Genomic DNA, 23118 nt, shown 5'->3' on the forward strand with positions numbered 1-23118 from the left:
ACAGGACACGCAATTTCGTGAATTAGATGACTGAAAGGAATTATGGGTGACTTAAAGTAGTCATGATTACAACAGATTAAGTCGACAGACGTTTAGTGACAGCTACACGGGCACACACGCTGGAGCCACGCTAACGACACATATTCGTTGACAAAACAGACAAAAGAGATCTTTTTCTACACACTTCGTTAAGAATCGCTAAGGGCACACTGCACCATGACGTTCGGATAGGCCTTGCGACTGTTTCCGCCCACCAGCTTTGTCAGTCGATAGAACGGTGACAAGTGTTAGGAGTGGCGGATCGCTGGTTATTTTATCCAGAGTGAAAATTTCATTCTAATGGTCTCGTCCACTGGTTTCAACATATCCTATTGATGTTGCAACTAAAATATTAGTGTAAATCTGACAAATATAACCAAACGACACTTTCCTCTAAACATACGTAATTAATAGAAGAAGCCACCGGGCGTCCTGGATCGATCTCGAGACAAGCGTTCTAACGGTACCATCGACTTCCGGGGTGAGTGGTTATTACTTTTATTAAAATCATATCTTAATTGCACATATTACAGAAAATTACTCGAAATACAGTGTCAAATGTAAGCCCACTCATTGTTTATAATTCGTATACAAAACTACAAATGTCTGCAATCGATTGTATACCTTTACAGCTGCAGCTAATTTATCCATAGTCGGTGTCTTATAAAAACAATAAAAGATCATCTATTGGAGCTTAAAGCTAGCTCACACGATTGTTTCAAACGAAAACTCTGAGCACCGAGTTTTGCTAACAGATAAGGCTATTTATTGGCAGAGCAGCTGACGTACCACTGGACAGCAAATGATGGCTCGAGTACCCTCCTTAACAGATTTTTCTGGCATTTCTACATACATCGCATTACCTATTTTTCACCAGAAGAAACAAACTTATATAAAACTGTAATAATAATGAGTATCGCAGACATTATGACGAAATTATTGTTGTCCTTCACAGTCACGGTCCATAAATTTCATAATTATCACTAGCAAGAAAAGAAACCCGTGCAACAGCGAACAGAACTGCAAGTAACGAATTTCTCGAAACCATCGTAGCCAAACAAATAATGATGTTTTTATTTATAGTTTTTGGATAATAACACACAAACTGCATTTTGTGTGTAAGCAACATCAAGAAATTTAAATGACTCCACCATTTTCCCCTGTCATCATCAATCCAACAAGTAGTGGGTCTGACATACGGGTAGCCGATTTCCAGACCGCTGGTCCGTTTTCGTTTCGTGGTCCTTGCCCTATTTTTCTCGACATTTTTTCCGCTGTATCTGATAATATTCTGATAATCGGAGTATGTTTCTTTGCCTTTTACTGAAGTACACCATCTGGTGGTTTGATTAATAATTAACATAAGTAAATTATTGCGTAATCCCAGCTAATCGTCTATTTGTGAGCGTTTTCGCGAAGAGAGGTAAAACATAAATAGTTCTCACACCATACGGAATACACGAACGAAATCTCGCTATATTGCTCGTGGAAAACATACCTCATTCAGGTTGGTAAATGAGCCACTCGATGCAGAGAGGCAAAGAAAGATCTACATCTACATGGATACTCTACAAATCACATTTCAGTGCCTAATAGAGGGTTCATCGAACCACCTTCTCAATTCTCTATTGTTCCAATCTCGTACAGCGAACCACCTTCTCAATTCTCTATTGTTCCAATCTCGTACAGCGTGTGGAAAGAATGAACACCTATATCTTTCCGTATGAGCTCTGCTTTCTCTTATTTTATTATGCTGATCGTTTCTCTCTATGTAGGTCAGTGTGAACAAAATGTTTTCACATTCGGAGGAGAAAGTTGGTAACCGGAATTTCGTAAAATGATTCCTCCGTAACGAAAAGCCCCTTTGTTTTAATGATGTCCACCCCAAATCATGTAGCATTGCAGTGTCTCTCTCTCCCCTATTTCGCGAAAATACTATACGTGCTGCCCTTCCCTGAACTTTTTCGATGCACTCCGTCAGTCCTATCTGGTAATGATCCCACATCGCGCAGCAGTATCCTAAAAGAGGACGGACAAGCGTAGTGTAGGCAGTCTCCTTATTGGATCTGTTATGTTTTCTAAGTGTTCTGCCTAAAAAGTGTGTGCGGTTTTTTGTTTGCCTTCCCCACAACATTTTCTATGTGTTCCTTAAAATTTAAGTTGTTCGTAATTCTAATTCCTGGGTATTTAGTTGAATTTACCGCCTTTAGATTTGACTGATTTATCCTGTAACCGAAGTTTAATGGATTCCTTTTAGCACTCATGTAGATGACATCACACTTTCCGATATTTAAGATCAATTGCCAATTTTGGCACTATGTTGTTATTGTTGTGGTCTTCAGTCCTGAGACTGGTTTGATGCAGCTCTGTATGCTACTCTATCCTGTGCAAGCTTCTTCATCTCCCAGTACCTACTGCAGCCTACATCCTTCTGAATCTGCTTTGTGTATTCATCTCTTGGTGTCCCTCTACGATTTTTACCCTCCACGCTGCCCTCCAATACTAATTTGGTGATCCCTCGATGTCTCAGAACATGTCCTACCAACCGGTCCCTTCTTCTAGTCAAGTTGTGCCACAAGCTCCTCTTCTCCCCAATTCTATTCAATACCTCTTCATTACTTATGTGGTCTATCCATCTAATCTTCAGCATTATTCTGTAGCACCACATTTCGAAAGCTTCTATTGTCTTCTTGTCTAAACTATTTATCGTCCACGTTTCACTTCCATATATGGCTACATTCCATACAAATACTTTCAGAAACGACTTCCTGACACTTAAATCTACACTCGATGTTAACAAATGTTTCTTCTTCAGAAATGCTTTCCTTGTCATTGCCAGTCTACATTTATATCCTCTCTACTTCGACCATCATCAGTTATTTTGCTCCCCAAATAGCAAAACTCCTTTACTACTTTAAGTGTCTCATTTCCTAATCTAATTCCCTCAGCATCACCCGACTTAATTCGACTACATTCCATTATTCTCGTTTTGCTTTTGTTGATGTTCATCTTATACCCTCCTTTCAAGAGACTGTCCATTCCATTCAACTGCTCTTCCAAGTCCTTTGCTGTCTCTGACAGAATTACAATGTCATCGGCGAACCTCAAAGTTTTTATTTCTGCTCCATGGATTTTAATTCCTACTCCTGTTCCTACTCCGAACATCGGGGATAGGCTACGACCCTGTCCCACTCCCTTCCCAACCACTGCTTCCCTTTCATACCCCTCGACTCTTATAACTGCCATCTGCTTTCTGTACAAATTGTTAATAGCCTTTCGCTCCCTGTATTTTACCACTGCCACCTTCAGAATTTGAAACAAAGTATTCCAATCAATATTGTCAAAAGCTTTCTCCAAGTCTACAAATGCTAGAAACGTAGGTTTGCCTTTCCTTAATCTTTCTTCTAAGATAAGTCGTAGGTTCAGTATTGCCTCACGTGCTCCAACATTTCTACGGAATCCAAACTGATCTTCCCCGAGGTCGGCTTCTAACAGTTTTTCCATTCGTCTGTAAAGAATTCGCGTTAGTATTTTGCAGCTGTGACTTATTAAACTGGTAGTTCGGTAATTTTCACATCTGTCAACACCTGCTTTCTTTGGGATTGGAATTATTATATTCTTCTTGAAGTCTGAGGAGATTTCGCCTGTCTCATACATCTTGCTCACCAGATGGTAGAGTTTTGTCAGGACTGGCTCTCCCAAGGCTGTCAGTAGTTCTAATGGAATGTTGTCAACTCCGGGGCCTTTGTTTCGACTCAAGCCTTCCAGTGCTCTGTCAAACTCTTCACGCAGTATCATATCTCCCATTTCATCTTCATCTACATCCTCTTCCATTTCCATTATATTGTCGTCAAGTACATCGCCCTTGTATAGACCCTCTATATACTCCTTCCACCTTTCTGCTTTCCCTTCTTTGCTTAGAACTGGGTTTCCATCAAAGCTCTTGATATTCATGCAAGTGGTTCTCCTTTCTCCAAAGGTCTCTTTAATTTTCCTATACGCAGTATCTATCTTACCCCTAGTGAGATAAGCCTCTACATCGTTACATTTGTCCTCTAGTCATCCCTGCTTAGCCATTTTGCACTTCCTGTCGATCTTATTTTTGAGACGTTTGTATTCCTTTTTGCCTGCTTCATTTACTGCATTTTTATATTTCCTCCTTTCATCAATTAAATTCAATATTTCTTCTGTTACCCAAGGGTTTCTACTAGCCCTCGTCTTTTTACCTATTTGATCCTCTGCTGCCTTCCCTATTTCATCCCTCAAAGTTACCCATTCTTCTTCTACTGTATTTCTTTCCCCAATTCCTGTAAATTGTTCCCTTATGCTCTCCCTGAAACTCTGTACAACCTCTGGTTCTTTCAGTTTATCCACGTCCCATCTCCTTAAATTCCCACCTTTCTGCAGTTTCTTCAGTTTTAATGTACAGTTCATAACTAATAGATTGTGGTCAGAGTCCACATCTGCCCCTGGAAATGTCTTACAATTTAAAACCTGGTTCCTAAATCTCTGTCTTACCATTATATAATCTATCTTATACCTTTTAGGATCTCCAGGGTTCTTCCATGTATACAACATTCTTTCATGACTCTTGAACCAAGTGTTAGCTATGATTAAATTATGGTCTGCACAAAATTCTACCAGACGGCTTCCTCTTTCATTTCTTAGCCCCAATCTATATTCACCTACTATGTTTCTTTCTCTCCCTTTTCCTACGCTTGAATTCCAGTCACCCATGACTATTAAATTTTCGTCTCTATTCACTATTTGGATAATTTCTTTTATCTTCTCATACATTTCATCAATTTCTTCGTCATCTGCAGAGCTAGTTGGCATATAAACTTGTACTACTGTAGTAGGCGTGGGCTTCGTGTCTATTTGGCCACAATAATGCATTCACTATGCTGTTTGTAGTAGCTTACCCGTACTCCTATTTTTTTATTCATTATTAAACCTACTCCTGCATTACCCCTATTTGATTTTGTATTTATAACCCTGTATTCACCTGACCAAAAGTCTTGTTCCTCCTGCCACCGAACTTCCCTAATTCCCACTATATCTAACTTTAACCTATCCTTTCCCTTTTTAAATTTTCTAACCACCTGCCCGATTAAGGGATCTGACATTCCCTGCTCCAGTCCGTAGAACGCCAGTTTTCTTTCTCCTGATAACAACGTCCTCCTGAGTAGTCCCCGCCCGGAGGTCCGAATGTGGGACTATTTTACCTCTGCAATATTTTACCCAAGAGGACGCCATCATCATTTAATCATACAGTAAAGCTGCATGCCCTCGGGAAAAATTACGGCTGTAGTTTCCCCTTGCTTTCAGCCGTTCGCAGTACCAGAACAGAAAGGCTATTTTGATTAGTGTTACAAGGCCAGATCAGTCAATCATCCAGACTGTTGCCACTGCCACTACTGAAAAGGCTGCTGCCCCCTTCAGGAACCACACGTTTGTCTGGCCTCTCAACAGATACCCCTCCGTTGTGGTTGCACCTACGGTACGGCTATCTGTATCGTTGAGGCACTCAAGCCTCCCCACCAACGCCAAGGTCCGTGGTTCATGGTTCATGTGTTTGGCACCATACAGATATATTTTCTAATTTTTTTTGAAATTCGTTTCGACCTTCTGATGACTTTATTAGTCGATAAACGACAGCGTAATCTGCAAACAACCTAAGACGGCTGCACACATTGTGTCCCAAATCGTTTACATAGATAAGGAACAGCCCAGTGTCTATAACACTACCTTGGGGGACGCCAGATGTCACTTCTGTTTTACTCGATGACTTTCTGTCAGTTACTACGAACTGTGATCTCTCTGACAGGAAATCACAAATCCAGTAACATAACTGAGACGATATTCGTAAAGCACGCAATTTCACTACAAGCCGCTTGTGTGTTACAGTGTCAAAAGCCTTCCGTATGTGCACAAATACGGAATCAATTTGAAATCCCATGTCTATAGCACTCGTAATGAGCTAGTTGCGTTTCACAAGAACAATGTTTTTCTAAATCCATGTTGACTGCGCGTCAGTAAATCGTTTACTTCGAGACTATTCATAGTGTTCGAACACAACATATGTTCCAAAATCCTGTTACATTTCTACGTTGATGATATGGCCCTGTAATTTAGTGGATACTCCTACTACCTCTGTTGAACATTGGTGTGACCTGTGGAACTTCCCAGTCTTTGGGTACGGATCTTTCGTAGAGCGAACGGTTGTACATATATGACTGGTAAGTATGGAGCTATTGAATCAGCATACGCTGAAAGGAACCTAATTGGTATACAGTGTGGACGAGAAGACTTGCTTTTATTAAGTGATTTAAGTTGCTTCACTACCCTGAGGATATTTACTTCTGCGTTACTCATGTTGTCAGCTGTTCTTGATTCGAATTCTGGAATATTTACTTCGTCTTCTCTTGTGAAGGCATTTCGGAAGGCTGTGTTTAGTAACCCTGCTTTATCAGCACTGTCTTCGATAGTATCTCCATTACTATCGTGCAGAGAAGGCATTCATTGCGTCTAGCCGCTAGCATGCTTTACATACGACCAGAGTCTCTTAGGATTTTCTGTCAGGTTTCGAGACAAAGTTTCATTGTGGAAACTATAATAAGCATCTCTTCTTTAAAAGCTCGCCAATCTTGGGGATTTTGTGTCTGTTGAATCTGGCATGTTTGTTTAGTTGTTTCTGCAACAGTGTTCTGACCCGTTTTGTGTACCAAGAAGGATCAGCTCCGTCGTTTGTTAATTTATTTGTTATAAATCTCTCAATTGCTGCCGATACTATTTCTTTGAATTCAACCCACATCTCGTTTAGACTTATATTGTAGTTTGGAAGGAGTGGAGACTGTCTCTCAGGAAGGTGTCAAGCGAACTTTTATCTGCTTTTTTGAATAGGTACTTGTATATTTTTCGTTTATTATTTGCGGATTTGGGGGTTACAATATTCAGTCCCCCTACGACAACCCTGTGTTCAATAATCCCTGTATACGTTTAGATGCTGCTTATTAACTCAGTATTATTTGTTGCTAAGACGTCAAGTGTGTTTTCACAACTGCTTACTGTTCGCGTGGGATCATGATCCAACTGCTTGAAATAATGCGTTTAGCACAATTTCGGATGATGTTTTATATGCGTACCTCCGGAATGAAACATGTATTTTCACCAACATATCGATAGTAAATTAAAGTCACCAACAACTATAACCGCATGAGTCCGGTACGTGTTTGAAATCAAACTCAAGTTTTCTTTGAACCTTTCAGCAATTGTATCATCTGAATTGGGAGGTCGGTAAAAGGATCCAGTTATTATTTTATTTCTGTAGGCTACAATGACCTCTGCCCCTACTACCTCACAGGAACTATCTACTTCAATTTCGCGCCAAGATGAACTACTTGTAACAGCAACAAGCACGACACCGCCAACAGTGTTTAACCTATGCTTTCTGAACACCGTTAGGTTCTTCGCAAAAATTTCGGCTGAGCTTATCTCCGGCTTTAGCCAGCTTTCAGTGCTTATAACTATTTGAGCATCAGAGCTTTCTATTGGAGCTCTGGTACTTTCCCAACACAGCTACGACAATTTACAACTGTAATACCGATGGTCCTGTATCTACGTTATTCCTGTGTTCGGCCTGCACTCTTTGTGACTGAAGCCCTTTTTGTGTTTCCCATGACCTTTTAACCTAAAAAAAACGCCCAGTCCACGCCACACAGCCCCTGCTACCCGTGTCGCCGCCTTGTGTGTATAGTGGGCTCCTGACCTATTAAGCAGAACCCGAAACCCAACCACCCTTTGGCGTAAGTCGAGGAATCTGCAGCCTACAAGGTTGCACAACCGTCTGACCCTCCAATCGGCTCCGTACCAAAGGTCCGCAATCAGTCCTGTCGACTATGCTGTAAATGGCCAGCTTTGGTTTCATCTCGCAAGCAAGACTGACAGCCTTTACCACTTCTGTTACCCATTCGAAACCAGAGAGAACCTCTTCTGATCCAAAGTGGCACACATCGTTGGTACAGACATGAGCCACCACCTGCAGTTGTCTTCACCCTGTGCGCCTCATGTCATCTGGGAGTACCCATTCCACGTCTGGAATGACTCTTCCCGGAACGCACACTGAGTGCACATTGGCTCTCCTCCCCTCCGTGTCAGCCATGTCCGTAATGGTCCCCATAACGAGCCAGAAGTTGGAGCTCCCAACTATCATAAATCCCACCCTCCGTGATTGTCCGGATCTTGAAGGCTGAGAGGTTTTCTCTAAAACAGGATAGGCGACGGCGTCTGGCTCTGCGACAATGTCAGCCACAGACATCACTTGGAATCAGTTTGTCAGACTAATTGGGGAGGCTTTACATGCCATCCCCTGGGAAGTCTCTCACCACCTGTTACACCCTGTGGTGACCACATGTGAGGTGTCAACCTCAGTGCGAGCAGGAGCTGTGCTGGCCATCATTGAGGAGCGATCAGAGTATTCGGACGTGCTGGACGTTCGTTGAATCCCCACGGCTGTCCCACACCAGTGGTGCCCATCCATTACAGCCTCAAGCTGTGTAACTGAAGCGATCACAGCCTGGAGCTGAAAGCGAAGTGTCACAAAACTCAGCTTGCATCCGCACACAACAATCTCTGTACCTATCCATACTAAAGACCGCCGAAAACTAAACTACCCAGATAAACGGACTATCAGCACATGCTGCGGAACTCTACAGTAAACACTGACGACAACGCAGGAACTGTGTCTATTAAATTACACTAACACGCAGAGATTCAAAAACCTAACTACCGAAGAACTCAAGTGAAACTAAATAATTCGCCCCTGATTAGGAACTTGTAACATGTCACAAAATCGATTTACTTTCCGATGCAAACGAAAACGTGAGAACTGTGGCTACTAGATATTAAATTAGCAGATATTAAATAAACACGCAGAAACTCGACAAACTGAACTATCAAAGGACACAGATGATATTATAAAATTCACTCCTGGTTAGGAACTCGTAGATGTCACAAAATCGGTTACTATCCTGTTGCTGTGACTGTCTCGGCCGGCTGCTGCTGCCTGCCTGGCTCGAATATGACCAGATGTACCGAAAAAAATATCGAATGAGAAAAACTACGACCAAGACACGAACGGCGGTCTAATGGCCCGACTGCCGACCTCGCTTGGCTAGACGAGTAGGATTAGGTGTACGCAAGCTACAGCGTGAAAACACGATTTTCCTTTATCAGTTTTGACCTCGAATAAAAAAAAAAACTTGGGAGTGTGGAACAAAAACGCGAAGCACGTGTCTCTTTATTTTCAGTATGGAACATTCTTGCAAAACTTCATCAAAATCGGTGATCTACATGTCAACCCTACCCTTGTAAGCCGATTACGCACCTTTATCTAGACGGAGTAGCACATCACGTTTGACGAGAAATCCGAATGACGAAGGCGTTCTTCACTTGGCACTGCCAGAATTGAAGGGGGTCATTCGATGTGAGTTAAAATTTTTATTGCTCGTGAGTATTGAACACAAGACCTTTAGTACACCAAACACCCTCCCCCCCCCTCCCACACACACACACAGCGTGATACTAAAAACGTAGGGTAGCTTGCGTAAGATTCGAATTTTCAACTGCTTCCTTGTAGCGGCAGTCGTACTATGTGAAAATAAGGGGAAAATGAAAAAAAAGAGGGTTATATTATTCGTATACTTTGGCTTTAGAAATTGACTCTTATTCTGCTACGAACGTTGTTGATGTAGAAAGGCAGTATTATACTATGGAGGATATCAGTTAGTTCGTAGAACTCAAAACAACGGTTTATTGTCAGCAGTCAAAGAGAGCATGGTTTCCGGATGGCGTCTGACACTTCTGCACAAATAGTGTGTTCCCGCAGAATTACGAAAATCGGTAATGCTAAGGTATACATCTCTTTTCTTACAGGAAATGGGACGGAAGTTTGCTCATAGGTTCGATCCATTTTAGACATAACTCAAGTTCGTACAATTATGGACCACTATCGAGAAAATCGAATTCAAAAATTATCATGCTGTCCGGATTATGTAATATGTTCAGACTATATTTGGAGATTGGTAGCGCCCTGATGCATAAAATGAGGTTCTAGGATCCATATCAAGACCCCAAGGGACACGAGTACGAACGTGGAGTCAGAGAAAACAGCCCAACACATGAAACAAAGGACGCACGTGAAATGGTACCCCAGACAACATATCAAATACCTGAGAACGTTCTACCGAGTCTCGAGCGACAATTTGAACACTAGTGGCCTGAAAATAACACAGCAGCCGCTGCTGGCGAGCACAGATCTCGGAACGTAACGCTTGACAAGGCACGCCACGGTACCAGAACGTCCTAGATCACAGGAGAGCTTAAATGACGATAATCGGAAGATAAAATGCATATATAGCACGACTTGGACGACATTCAGAACTTCATACAGCAAGGCTGATAACGGATGGTAGCCACAAAGTACTCGCACAGCTCTCGGAACAGCCGCGGCTTGAAGAAAACACTACAGTGGCTGCTATTGGTCGGCGCATACTACGGACAGAACGCCTGACGCAGAGCGCATCACAGACGGAGAGCCTAGCACAACATAAATATACCTATTGGACTTGTTCTACACTGGAATCAGTATCAGACAGCAGCTGAAGAAGACTGCGAGTCACACAGCTGAAATATCGCGCAAGAAAGATGCGAATGATAGGCAGAAAGCCGTTGTTCAACAAGATTAAGGCACGATAACAAGGACCATTCCCTTATAAACAGCATTACAGATTATAAGTTCCTCCTCCGTGTAATGACACATGTGTAGGTTTGAGATCTCTCCTTAGTGCCATCTACACTATTTGATCAAAAGCATCCGGAAACCTCCTGAAAATGACTTACAAGTTCGTGTCACCCTCCATCGACAGTGTTGGAATTCAGTATGGTGTTGGCGTTCATGACAGCTTCCACTCTCGCAGGCATACGTTCAATCAGGTGCTGGAAGGTTTCTTGCGGAATGGCAGCCAATTCTTCACGGAGAGCTGCACTGAGGAGAGGTATCGATGTCGGTCGGTGAGGCCTGGCACGAAGATGGCGTTCCAAAACATCCGAAAAGTGTTGTATGGGATTCAGGCCAGTCCATTACAGGGATGTGATTGTCGTGTAACCACTCCGCCAAAGGCGGTGCATTATGAACAGGTACTCGATCGTGTTGAAAGATGCAATCACAATCACCGAATTGCTCTTCAACAGTGGGACGAAAGAAGGTGCTTAAAACATCAATGCAGGCCTGTGCTGCGGTAGTGCCACGCAAAACATTTAAGGGGAGCAAGCCCCCTCCATCATAAACACTACCACACCATAACACCACAGCCTCCGAATTTTAATGTTGGCACTACACACGCTGGCAGATGACGTTCACCGGGCATTCGCCATACCCACACCCTGCCATCGGATAGCCACATTATGTACCGTAATTGGTCACTCAACACAACGTTTGCCCACTGTTCAATCGTCCAATGTTAACGCTTCTTACACAAAGCAAGGCGTCGTTTGGCATTTACCGGCGTGATGTGTGGCTTATGAGCAGCCTCTCGACCATGAAATCCAAGTTTTCTCACCTCCCGCCTAACTGTCATAGTACTTGCAGTGGATCCTGATGCAGTTTGGAATTCCTGTGTGATGGTCTGGATAGATGTCTGCCTACTACACATTACGACCATCTTCAACTGTCGGCGGTCTCTGTCAGTCAACAGACGAGGTCGGCCTGTACGCTTTTGTGCTGTACGTGTCCCTTCACGTTTCCACTTCATTATCACGTCGGAAAAAGTGGACCTAGGGATGTTTAGTAGTGTGGAAAACTCGCGTACAGACGTATGACACAAGTGACACCTAATCATCTGACCACGTTCGAAGTCCGTGAGTTCTGCGGAGCGCTCCAGTCTGCTCTCTAACGGTGTCTAATGACTACTGACTTCGCTGATATAGAGTACCCGGCAGTAGGTGGCAGTAAAATGGAATTAATATGAAGAAGGTATGTTTTTGGGGGTATCCGGATATTTTTGATCACATAGTGTATTTCCGTTCTTTGCTATCACCGAACTCCACGTTACATGCACCACCAATTGATGTTATGTCTGTCTTTTACACATTACTACCCTCATGCCAGACTGACTGAGCACTGGTGCAGCATGTTTCCTGTTAGCAGGGTATTCACAGCATGTGTTATACGCAACGGAGGATTCAGTCAACGCTAAATGTCTCATCTGGCTGAAGCAGGCTAGGGTGCTGTAACAGCAACACGTGAACAAGGATTTTCAAATATCTATACAGTAAGGACTATGGGTCTTCACAAGTCGACAGTTGCGTGGTGGATCAGATGAAAGGAAGATGATGGTAATCTGAAAAAACGAGCTGAAACTGGTGCTCACCGCAAAACAACAGCAGCTCAAGATCGGCAGATACGACACTTTAGTGAAAACCACCCATTAGTCAACCCACGACAAATTCAGCAAGCTTTGAGAATCCCTGTTAGCAGCAGAACTGCCATTCGTGTTATAAGAGAGGATGGACTGCGAGTGTGAAACGCTGATCAGAAAGAGACATTATCTATTTCCCACAGAGAAGCCCGCCTTGTTTTTGATGCTGCAAATGTCGGTAGACGTGTTCAGTTTTGGAGGTGTGTCGTTTTTACAGATCCTCTGTACGGCCTAGACAGGAAGAGTATTTATTTATCCGCTAAAAGTTGCTACGTATATTCGACGATTTATTGACAGTTGCCAAAGAAGTGGTAAGGAATCAGTAATTGTATGGGCATTGATATAAGGCGAGGGATGTGGGCACCTGTGGGAACTAGAATGAAAACTGGATGCGCGCAGCTATATTCCCGTTCTGGAGAATGCCTATTCCTATGTCAAGTGTCGTTAAGAGATGGTTCGACGACTACAGATATATTAGTATTTTGAAACCGCCACCTAAGGGAACTGACATGAATCCAGGTAAGAATATGTGGGCAGAAATGGTTAGGATTATAAAGGAAAAGGAACATTCACAATCCGCTCGCCGCCAGCTTTCAGATGCGATTCATGACGCATGGAACGAACTTTTGGAATGTCCTAGATATGTGGCTAGAGTTGTTGGCGCAATGTCCAAAAGGCTTCGAAACGTTGTGGAAGGAGAAGGCGGCTATACGCGCTACTGAGCAGCAGTAGCGGAGCTGTTATTTTTTGTTGACCTATTAGATTCAGAAAAGTCTCTAATTTATTTTTTGTGAAGACGTATAATTTCATTTCACGTTAAGGGAAATCTACGAGTTTAAACTGAACGACAAAATTAAATTTCAGCAGGAAGTGTAATATTTAATTTGCCAAGACAAGAATTACTCATTTTCTATATCCATCCAATCGCAAAAAATACATGGATATACAAAAAGAGCAATAAAAAACAATTCAGCAGTAACTGAAAAAATAGAGGAGAAGTTCACAGAAGAAGTCGTAATTGGAGAGGGAAGATCGGACTAGAAGGGGAGGTAAGCTGGCCTGGAAAAAAAAGAAAGTAAAATACCAAATAGACTTCGAGTGGCTGTGAAGCAGAAGGCTGCTATACGCGATTATGAACAGCATTAGCAGAAGAGTTTTATTTATTAATTTATGAGACTTTAGTTTGTGACTTCTAAACAGTACTACTTCACAAGATCCAACGTTTGTTTACTATAGGCAACACAGCAACTGTGTCAAACATTTTGAGAGGTACCGAGATTCTCCGGAAGAATAACAAGTTTTCCAAAAGAAAATGACATGACTTTTAGTTTATTTCTTTTAAAGCCTTTGCATTATACTTTGACATTCTAAGCTAAAATTTTATTATTACGTGTTATTTCAATGAGAGAGGAAAGTACTAAGTTTCAAGATATAAGAATTAAAAGGAAGTTTTTAATGTACGGAATACACTATTTTACAATTTATATGTTGAACAAATCTGTAGTTATAAAACAGATGAAGAAGAATATTGAAAAAGTCGTCGTAAAAAGAGCAGGCTGGCTGTAAAGGCTGACGAAGGCCAAATACAAAATAGAAAACACAGTTGGTAAGAACTATAGTTGATGGTAAGAAGCCATAGTCGATATGCCGTTTTTCCTATTCTCAGCTTTTCTGAAATGTTTTGCCATTCCTGGGAGTGAAACTGATACCATGTTGTATATATAGCATACAATAACCAATAAAATTAACATGCACAGTATACAAACCATGAAGCTATTAATAGTTTATTTTACACGAATGCGTGGTATCTGTTCTTTCACACATGTCCGATAGAACAGACAACACATGGAATCCACAACTATGATACATTATGTGTACACTGAAGGTGAAGGGGGGAGTAAGTAAAGGGAAGGAAAGGGATTATTGACGTTATCTGCATCAGGACATTAAGCGGACTCAGCCGCGACGAGTGAAAATGTGTACCAGTCCGGGATTCGAACCCGGGTTCTTCTGCTTACTATGCAGGTGCGTAAACCATTGCACCATCCAGGTCGCAGAGTTATCACGGCCGACCCACACTCGCACCAAGAGTCACCTACCCGTTGTTCCTGCCCACTGCCTTCATGCTCGCTACTGTGAGATTTCCGCAGGAGGTCGGACGTGCATCCGCACTGCAGAAGATGGATCCATTGCCCACCTAGGAGAATCAATTACACCAAACCGTGGGTCCACCTTCTTCATTCCGGACGCACAAGTACGTCCGACGTCCTGCGAGAATCTCGGAGTAGCGAGCTTGGAGGAAATTGACAGGGACTGCGGATAGGTGGAGCTCTGTGGGAGTCGGAGTCGGCCATGAGGCGTGCCGATATAGTGCGAGCAGTTGCGATAACACTGTGTCCCGGATACTGCAGTGGTTAATGCACCTGTGTATTAAGCAGGAGACACCGAGTTTGAATCACCGTCTGCTACACATTTTCACTTGTCGCTGCTGATTTCTAGTAATGTCCCGATGTAGCTGACATCAGTAATCCCTTCCCTTTCCTTTCTTCCCCCTCCCCCTTCAATTTACATGTAATGTTTCTTTACGTTTCTTCTCACTGATGACACTGAGAGTAATAACATAACTGATTGCTAGATGTCACCAGCCTAGTGAAGTTTAATATGAGATTATTTACCATAGTTTGCCTAGTTCTTAACCGATTTAATGGTTTAAACGTTTATTTATTGGGTTGACTATCGATTTCTAGTATTTAAATTCATTTCAACAACTTATTATATGAATTTTATATATACGCCCTGAAAAGAAGTTTCTATTAGGTAACAATTTAATTGTTTAGGTAACAATTTAATCGACCAACGAAAGCCGGATGACTTATGAATGAAATTAAAGGAGCTTCCATTGCTTTACAGTTATAGCTTAAGTTGTAAGATAAATGCGATTCAAAGCAATAAATGTTTCCTAGGGGCATTTCTTGGTTCGGATCCTGCTGAAGTACTGAGCGTTTCTTTTAAGAATCCTGTGTAATGTAGTTGAGGATTTCTGTATACGAGAGGAGAGTTTTTCAGAAAAAACTGTTTTTAGTAGTAATTTTCGACTAAGATTCAACTTCAAAATCAAAATTTTTATGTACAGGGCTATTACAAATGATTGAAGCGATTTCATAAATTCACTGTAGCTCCATTCATTGACATATTTTCACGACACACTACAGATACGTAGAAAAACTCATAAAGTTTTGTTCGGCTGAAGCCGCACTTCAGGTTTCTGCCGCCAGAGCGCTCGAGAGCCCAGTGAGACAAAATGGCGACAGGAGCCGAGAAAGCGTATGTCGTGCTTGAAATGCACTCACATCAGTCAGTCATAACAGTGCAACGACACTTCAGGACGAAGTTCAACAAAGATCCACCAACTGCTAACTCCATTTGGCGATGGTATGCGCAGTTTAAAGCTTCTGGATGCCTCTGAAAGGGGAAATCAACGGGTCGGCTTGCAGTGAGCGAAGAAACGGTTGAACGCGTGCGGGCAAGTTTCATGCGTAGCCCGCGGAAGTCGACGAATAAAGCAAGCAGGGAGCTAAACGTACCACAGCCGACCGTTTGGAAAATCTTACGGAAAAGTCTAAAGCAGAAGCCTTTCCGTTTACAATTGCTACAAGCCCTGACACCCGATGACAAAGTCAAACGCTTTGAATTTTCGGCGCGGTTGCAACAGCTCATGGAAGAGGATGCGTTCAGTGCGAAACTTGTTTTCAGTGATGAAGCAACATGTTTTCTTAATGGTGAAGTGAACGGACACAATGTGCGAATCTGGGCGGTAGAGAATCCTCACGCATTCGTGCAGCAAATTCGCAATTCACCAAAAGTTAACGTGTTTTGTGCAATCTCACAGTTTAAAGTTTACTGCCCCTTTTTCTTCTGCGAAAAAAAACGTTACGGACACGTGTATCTGGACATGCTGGAAAATTGGCTCATGCCACAACTGGAGACCGACAGCGCCGACTTCATCTTTCAACAGGATGGTGCTCCACCGCACTTCCATCATGATGTTCGGCATTTGTTAAACAGGAGATTGGAAAACCGATGGATCGGTCGTGGTGGAGATCATGATCAGCAATTCATGTCATGGCTTCCACGCTCTCCCGACTTAACCCCATGCGATTTATTTCTGTGGGGTTATGTGAAAGATTCAGTGTTCAAAACCTCCTCTACCGAGAAACGTGCCAGAACTGCGAGCTCGCATCAACGATGCTTTCGAACTCATTGATGGGGACATGCTGCGCCGAGTGTGGGAGGAACTTGATTATCGGCTTGATGTCTGCCGAATCACTAAAGGGGCACATATTGAACATTTGTGAATGCCTAAAAAACCTTTTTGTGTTTTTGTATGTGTGTGCAAAGCATTGTGAAAATATCTCAAATAATAAAGTTATTGTAGAGCTGTGAAATCGCTTCAATCATTTGTAATAACCCTGTATAAATGAAACCCCTACTGAGGAAGCTCAACAGTGTTAGAAATTCTCATCTTGGGGTTGAAGCTCATTTCTTCCGTGTTTCCTTTAACAATATGTATGTTTTTGGATAGGGTCCGCCTTTAGCACAACACAGGACAGACAACTCAAAACAGAGAAAACTAAGGACAACCAACACAAGCACAGACAAACACAAGACATCTGGTATTTACCAACTAACATGCCAGGACTGCAAAGCAGTTTATATAGGACAGACAAGCAGAAACTTTAATACCAGATACACAGAACACAGAAGAGCTTTAAAAAGTAACAGCTGTCATTCCACATTTGCTGAAAACCTCATGGACATGAAACATTACTCAAAAAACATCAGTACGGATTTGAAAATTCTCAGATGCAGCTATAGCCCCTACAAAAACTAATGATTGAAGAAAATTATCAGATACAAAAAGGTATATTGGAAGGCAAACAAGTAATAAATGAATATACAGCTCTCTGCAATGGCATTCTGTTCTCTGCAGTCAAGGAATTATCAGACAAGACCAACCAATAGAGCTCTCACCCCCCCCCCCCCCTACCATCACACTCCCCTCATACACACACACACACACACACACACACACACACACACACACACATACACACGCACGTGCACGCACGCAAAGGAAAAAAGAATCACTAACACCTCTGAAAGATTCAAAACAACCGTCAGGAACACCTTCGACTGTTCCACTGTCAGCCATCTTGTTTTTACACCTACAATTGTTCCACTGCCCGCCATGTTTGCTTTTACAGCTGGTAAAGCAGTGAAACAATCACAGTGACAACTCAATATCTAGTGTTCAATAGTGATGAAGATGATTAAAAGGAAAACGTAAGTGAAACATTATGTAAATAGACACACACATAAAATTAAATCATTTCAGAGATAGAAATAACAAGTTTTCAAATCGTGGCAGACATTTAAAGTTAATAACTGAATGGAATTTTCAATTTTTTGGTGAAGGGCAGATTAAATTGAGATGTAAAAAGTAAAGAAATTTAAAAATAATAAAATGATTTTCATGCTCTAAAATTTCTGTTTTGAAAATTGTATTGTTTTTTCTTAATATTTAAAGTCTTTAAATGACCAACATCAAGAGGTGTAGTCAGTATATAGAAATAAAAGATTTTGAAGAATTCTATATGTTAAACATCAAAAAGATGGGTATCATAATATGTGTACAGAATGTGATAAGAACTAGCAGAAAATTAAAGTAAGAGGTGAGTGTGATACAACTGTGTAGAGTGTGCAGTGAAACAACATGAAAAATCAACAGTTCAAAACAATCTTATGTCTGCTAAAGAAGAAAAAATTAGGAAAATTTTAAGCAAATATTAAATAAAAAAAGAACTCATTTCTCTTATTTTCTTAAAACTTTATTTTAGTTTCCCTTCTCAGGGATATTTGATTTTCTTAGGAAAAAATGGAAATGAAAACTAGAAAAAAATCATTAAAAAATTGAAAAATTCTTAAAAATTATAATAAATTGTGTATAGTAGAAAAAATTGTGGTTATGGGGCTATCTTTCCTAAAATACGGTGAGATGAGCGTGATTCAAAGCAAGAAATGTTTCATAGAAACATTTCTTGGTTTGAATCCTGCTCTGTACTCAGTACTTTTAAGAAATCCTGGGCAGTAACACGATACACATGGGTGCAGAGAGTATAACTTGGCTTTATTGCTATAATTCTACCGCTGATGGTACCGAAGACTGACTTCACTGCGACTGGAGGCTGCCGAAAACCAAGCAGAGCGTATGCTGCCCTGAAAAGGAGTGGAACAGTACGACTGGATGGGACGAAGGCTGATTAAGGAGCTGTCAGAACTACAGCCCATTCAGCAGTCTTCCCCTCTTCTCCCACGTGACAATCCTCGTCCCTCTGATTGGCTGATGGGGTGGTCAAACGAGTGTGCCTACCTAAGCCACGCTCTCTGGAGGCGTTAACCCATCAGCAGTACTTATTGTAAAAATATATTCACGTTATCCGAGCATGTTTAGATGGAGATATCAGTCGTATGCAGTACCATACCGGCCTACACCAAGCCACAGGTCTGCAGAGAAACGTTTCTGCTTTGTATAACGAACAAGATTTGAAAAATTAAAAATTAAAGATTTTAAACCATGAATAAAGCTTCCTTTACTCTGTCTGTCAGTCCACCATGCACAGTATTTGGAGCCTCGGTCAAATCGGCGGCTCCCTGCTTCGCATCTCTAAAGTGCAAGCTTCGCTCCAGCAGTGCAAAAAAACAGATCGACTTTAGAGACCTGTTCATCCTGCCTTTGGCGTTATTGAAACTTGGTGACATCTCAGAAGGTGTCTGTCAATTCTGATGGTGATTTCCTAGAGTAGCACAGAATCATCATACTAAATTTAATACATTTTTCCCCGTCATTTTTATTAAATATTCTAAATTTTTCTCACTTAAGGTGTGACATCGAGTTATCAAATTTTTATTTTGGATCCCACGAAAATCTTTCCACGCAGAAACTACAACCAATATCGTCTTGCCTTTAAAATTTTGTCTTGGGCATCGCATTGTTAAGACAGTTACATAATTGACTAGCTAGCTCAGTGTTAATGTGGTCACTGTGTGAAGCGAGTCGTCGGCTGCAGACTGGCAACGTATCTAGCATACTTGCTCAGCTTTTTATCTCTTCTCTGTTGCAGCTGCAAGCAGCCAGATAGAAAATCAGAATAGTAATCTTGACAACACTTCTCCATCATAATCATACTCACAGTATGGATGCAAAACCGGAAGGTTAAAAGCTTATGAAACTGCAGAACTGCACACATCTTATTTCCTGCAGTAATCTGCTTCTGCCGACATTACGTTACATTTTTGCGAACACACAATTTGATCAATTTGTGGGACTGAGTAATTTGTCACATAGTTTCCTTCATGTGTCTAGGCCCACTGACAGAATTGTATACATTCGTGGTGGTCCTTAAATGTTACTTAAATATGACAAAAGTACACATATAAATAGATGTTTTAAGTCAAAATTGTATAAAATATTAACAATTCATGTTACAGATACTTTCTGTTATATTGAAACCTACCACTCTATCTTGAATGAACCAGAAGTGTTCATATAGGAATATGAGCACTGTTCATGCCGTGATGTATAAACCTTCAAACAGAAAGTATTACTTATGGATAACACCATAAGATTTTTCACCAGTAATAAGGAGATGGGCGCACAAGCTTCCATAATGCGCAACAACAACGGAAAGCTACGCTGTCGTAGTACTGTTTCAAAATGTGCCAACAGTTGACCAAGCTAATCAGTTGTCCTCTCATTATCTCACAGCCATGGAACAAATGTCTATCATCTGTATCTCAGGTATAGTATCCAAGACCCACACTCTCATATACTTTTGGCCTTCTATACACAAAAAATAGGATAAGAAACTACCTACGTAGGGGGAAATGATCATTGTAATAAAATAAGAGAGATTAGAGCTCGAACGGAAAGATTTAGCTGTTCCTTTTTACCACGCGCCATTCGGGAGTGGAATGGTAGAGAAGCAGTATGAAAATGGGTCGCTGAACCCTTTGCCAGGTACTTAAGTGTGAATTGCGGAGTAACCATGTTGATGTAGATGTTTTGAAAGTTGCAAGTATTGAGTCATAGTGACATTAACAAAAACCATACGACACGAAAATACCTTACAAATAATTACTAACGTACACAAGTGGCATTACCATACAACATTTAGAAGAAAAACACAAGAACTGTAATATTTTCCCCGATATTCATTGGTATACATACGTGCGAATCCACTACAAAATTTTATAAACATGCCAGCTATTCAAATTAACTCTCCGAATTTTATAGGCAGCTGGTTCTGAATGCCCATTACTTTTGTCCACAAAAAATATTTGTCATAAACGTCTTAAATCTATCTGGACATTTCCAGTATCGTTAGTTAGTTCTCAGCGCTACTTCTTACTACACCGCCAAAATCTACTAAACTGCATATTAATCAGTTATGACTAACCCGTATCACACTGTTTCAACTGCCTGACTACAACTATGGACCCAGTGAACATCAGTGATAATCTTTTCCATCGGTAGCCAGATCTACGAAAAACATGCATATGTGCACTCCGGCCGTCAACTCAACAGTTAACTAACGGTGCATAGGCAGAAGCTAATCCCCCCACTATGTAGAGACTGAAGCATTATACATGACGACATGCTGAAGAAAATCAAAGTAAAGGATACTATTATTAAAATACTCCACAAAATGCCTTGTTCTGGAGTGTGATGTGTAAATATATTCTGCCCGCTTACTAGAAAAATCCATTATATCACAGTACTTTACTGCATTAGCTTATGCACGAAAGTGAACTGATTCGCTTCTGCAACGAGAAAACACAAGATTATCACCCACTAGCCGATTTTATTAGTGGATGCACATCCTCAACTCCAGCATGTCCCTCCTAAGTATCAGTACACATAAAATGTTCATGTATTCACTCAAGACTATGAATTAGTGAACCATACAATATATATGATCAAGGACTATCTTCACATTTCATGGTTACAGCACTATCTCCCACGTCCAGAAACACACCATTGAAAAGAATATAACATTAAATACAGAAATATGTAATTAGAAAATGAATACGTCGCCATAAAGGTAATTATGATATGAGTCAAGCCGCATTTGGTTGCAGTAGCAAAATACTGTGTATGGTATGGATGCCTATTATTATCTTTTGAAGTATACCACTGTTTTGTTTTACACAAAAATCTCATTTTACTTCCAGAAACACATATCTGTTGTTTAGTTACACAGACAAATCCTCTCATTCTGTACAACATATAACTAAGAGAATCATGCCTATACAAGCTGACTTACAAGACATGAGAAAAATGAGTAGCGAGTGTGGTACATATAACTCATCTGAAAAATAATTTTCATATTAGTAAAGACCATTTAACACTACAAGAAACAGTATACACTTAAAACTGAAACTGAAATAGATTGTCACAACTGTGCACTTCAACATGGCTACTCTCAGAAACCTTTGACATTGGATACATGGTGTCAGAGAGTCTCAACATCGTCTGCTTTATGATGCGCATCCCATTTTACTGTGAATGGATCAACACAGAATGGAAAAAATTTAGGAGTTAGCAAATGTGTCATTCTCGACAACCTGTGTGACCTGACCAGCACCTTTTTTTCAACAGCAAAGGAATTCACTGCCATCAAGACTTCAGCATATCTTGTACACTTCGTTCCTGTAAACTGAGTCGTCGCCAATGAGCGCTTCACTACATCAGTATGCTGTAGCTCCATAGCAGAAGTTAAAGGTAAAAATTCCTGAAGCTTTCCCAGAAAATATTGGTTCTCCAGTAAAACTACTGGTGGTAGAGGAGTAGAGCTATTTGGTAAATTATTGACAATTTCCTGAAAGATCTTGACAGAAGAATGACAAGACTGATGACGATCTACGTAAGTTCCAAAGTTCTTTTATAATCTGTTCAGATGGTTTCAAAGCAGGAAGGTATGTTGAAATAAGAACAGTTTAGATTCTCTTTCGCTGAGAAGTTCTCTTCAAAATTTGCGACCGAAAATGTGAACCATTATCTCGTATAACTTTATCTGCATGACCAACGAACTTTAGAAAATTCTTCACAAGAGCTCATGTTTAGACTTACTAAGACTTTCCTTGGAGATGTTAGTTAAACAGAAAAAATTTGACATCAACTCCACAACTGCAGAGATGTATGAGAAAATTCCCTGCCAGTTCTTCACAGAGAACCGAAAACATCAATAGCAGCAAGTTTATTTAACTTCGAAGGGATGATAGAAAATAGCAGTGCATGGTGGTATACTGTTAGCGGCTTCACCTTTACATGGTCTACATGGAGCTAAGCGAATTCTCTTCTCCATGTCAATGAAAAAAAGTATCACAAAGCTGGTGACAGCACTTCTTAGTTCCGAAATGTACATAACCCCGATGAGTACACCTATTCAGCTCTTTCATTGAATCATCTTGTATACTCACATCCCAGTGTGAAATACTGTGATCTCTTTTTTAGTTAAGTAGTATTCATGACCATATAACACTG

The sequence above is a fragment of the Schistocerca cancellata genome, chromosome 4 (genome assembly GCF_023864275.1).
Source record: "Schistocerca cancellata isolate TAMUIC-IGC-003103 chromosome 4, iqSchCanc2.1, whole genome shotgun sequence".
In the NCBI taxonomy this organism is placed as follows: Eukaryota; Metazoa; Arthropoda; class Insecta; order Orthoptera; family Acrididae; genus Schistocerca; species Schistocerca cancellata.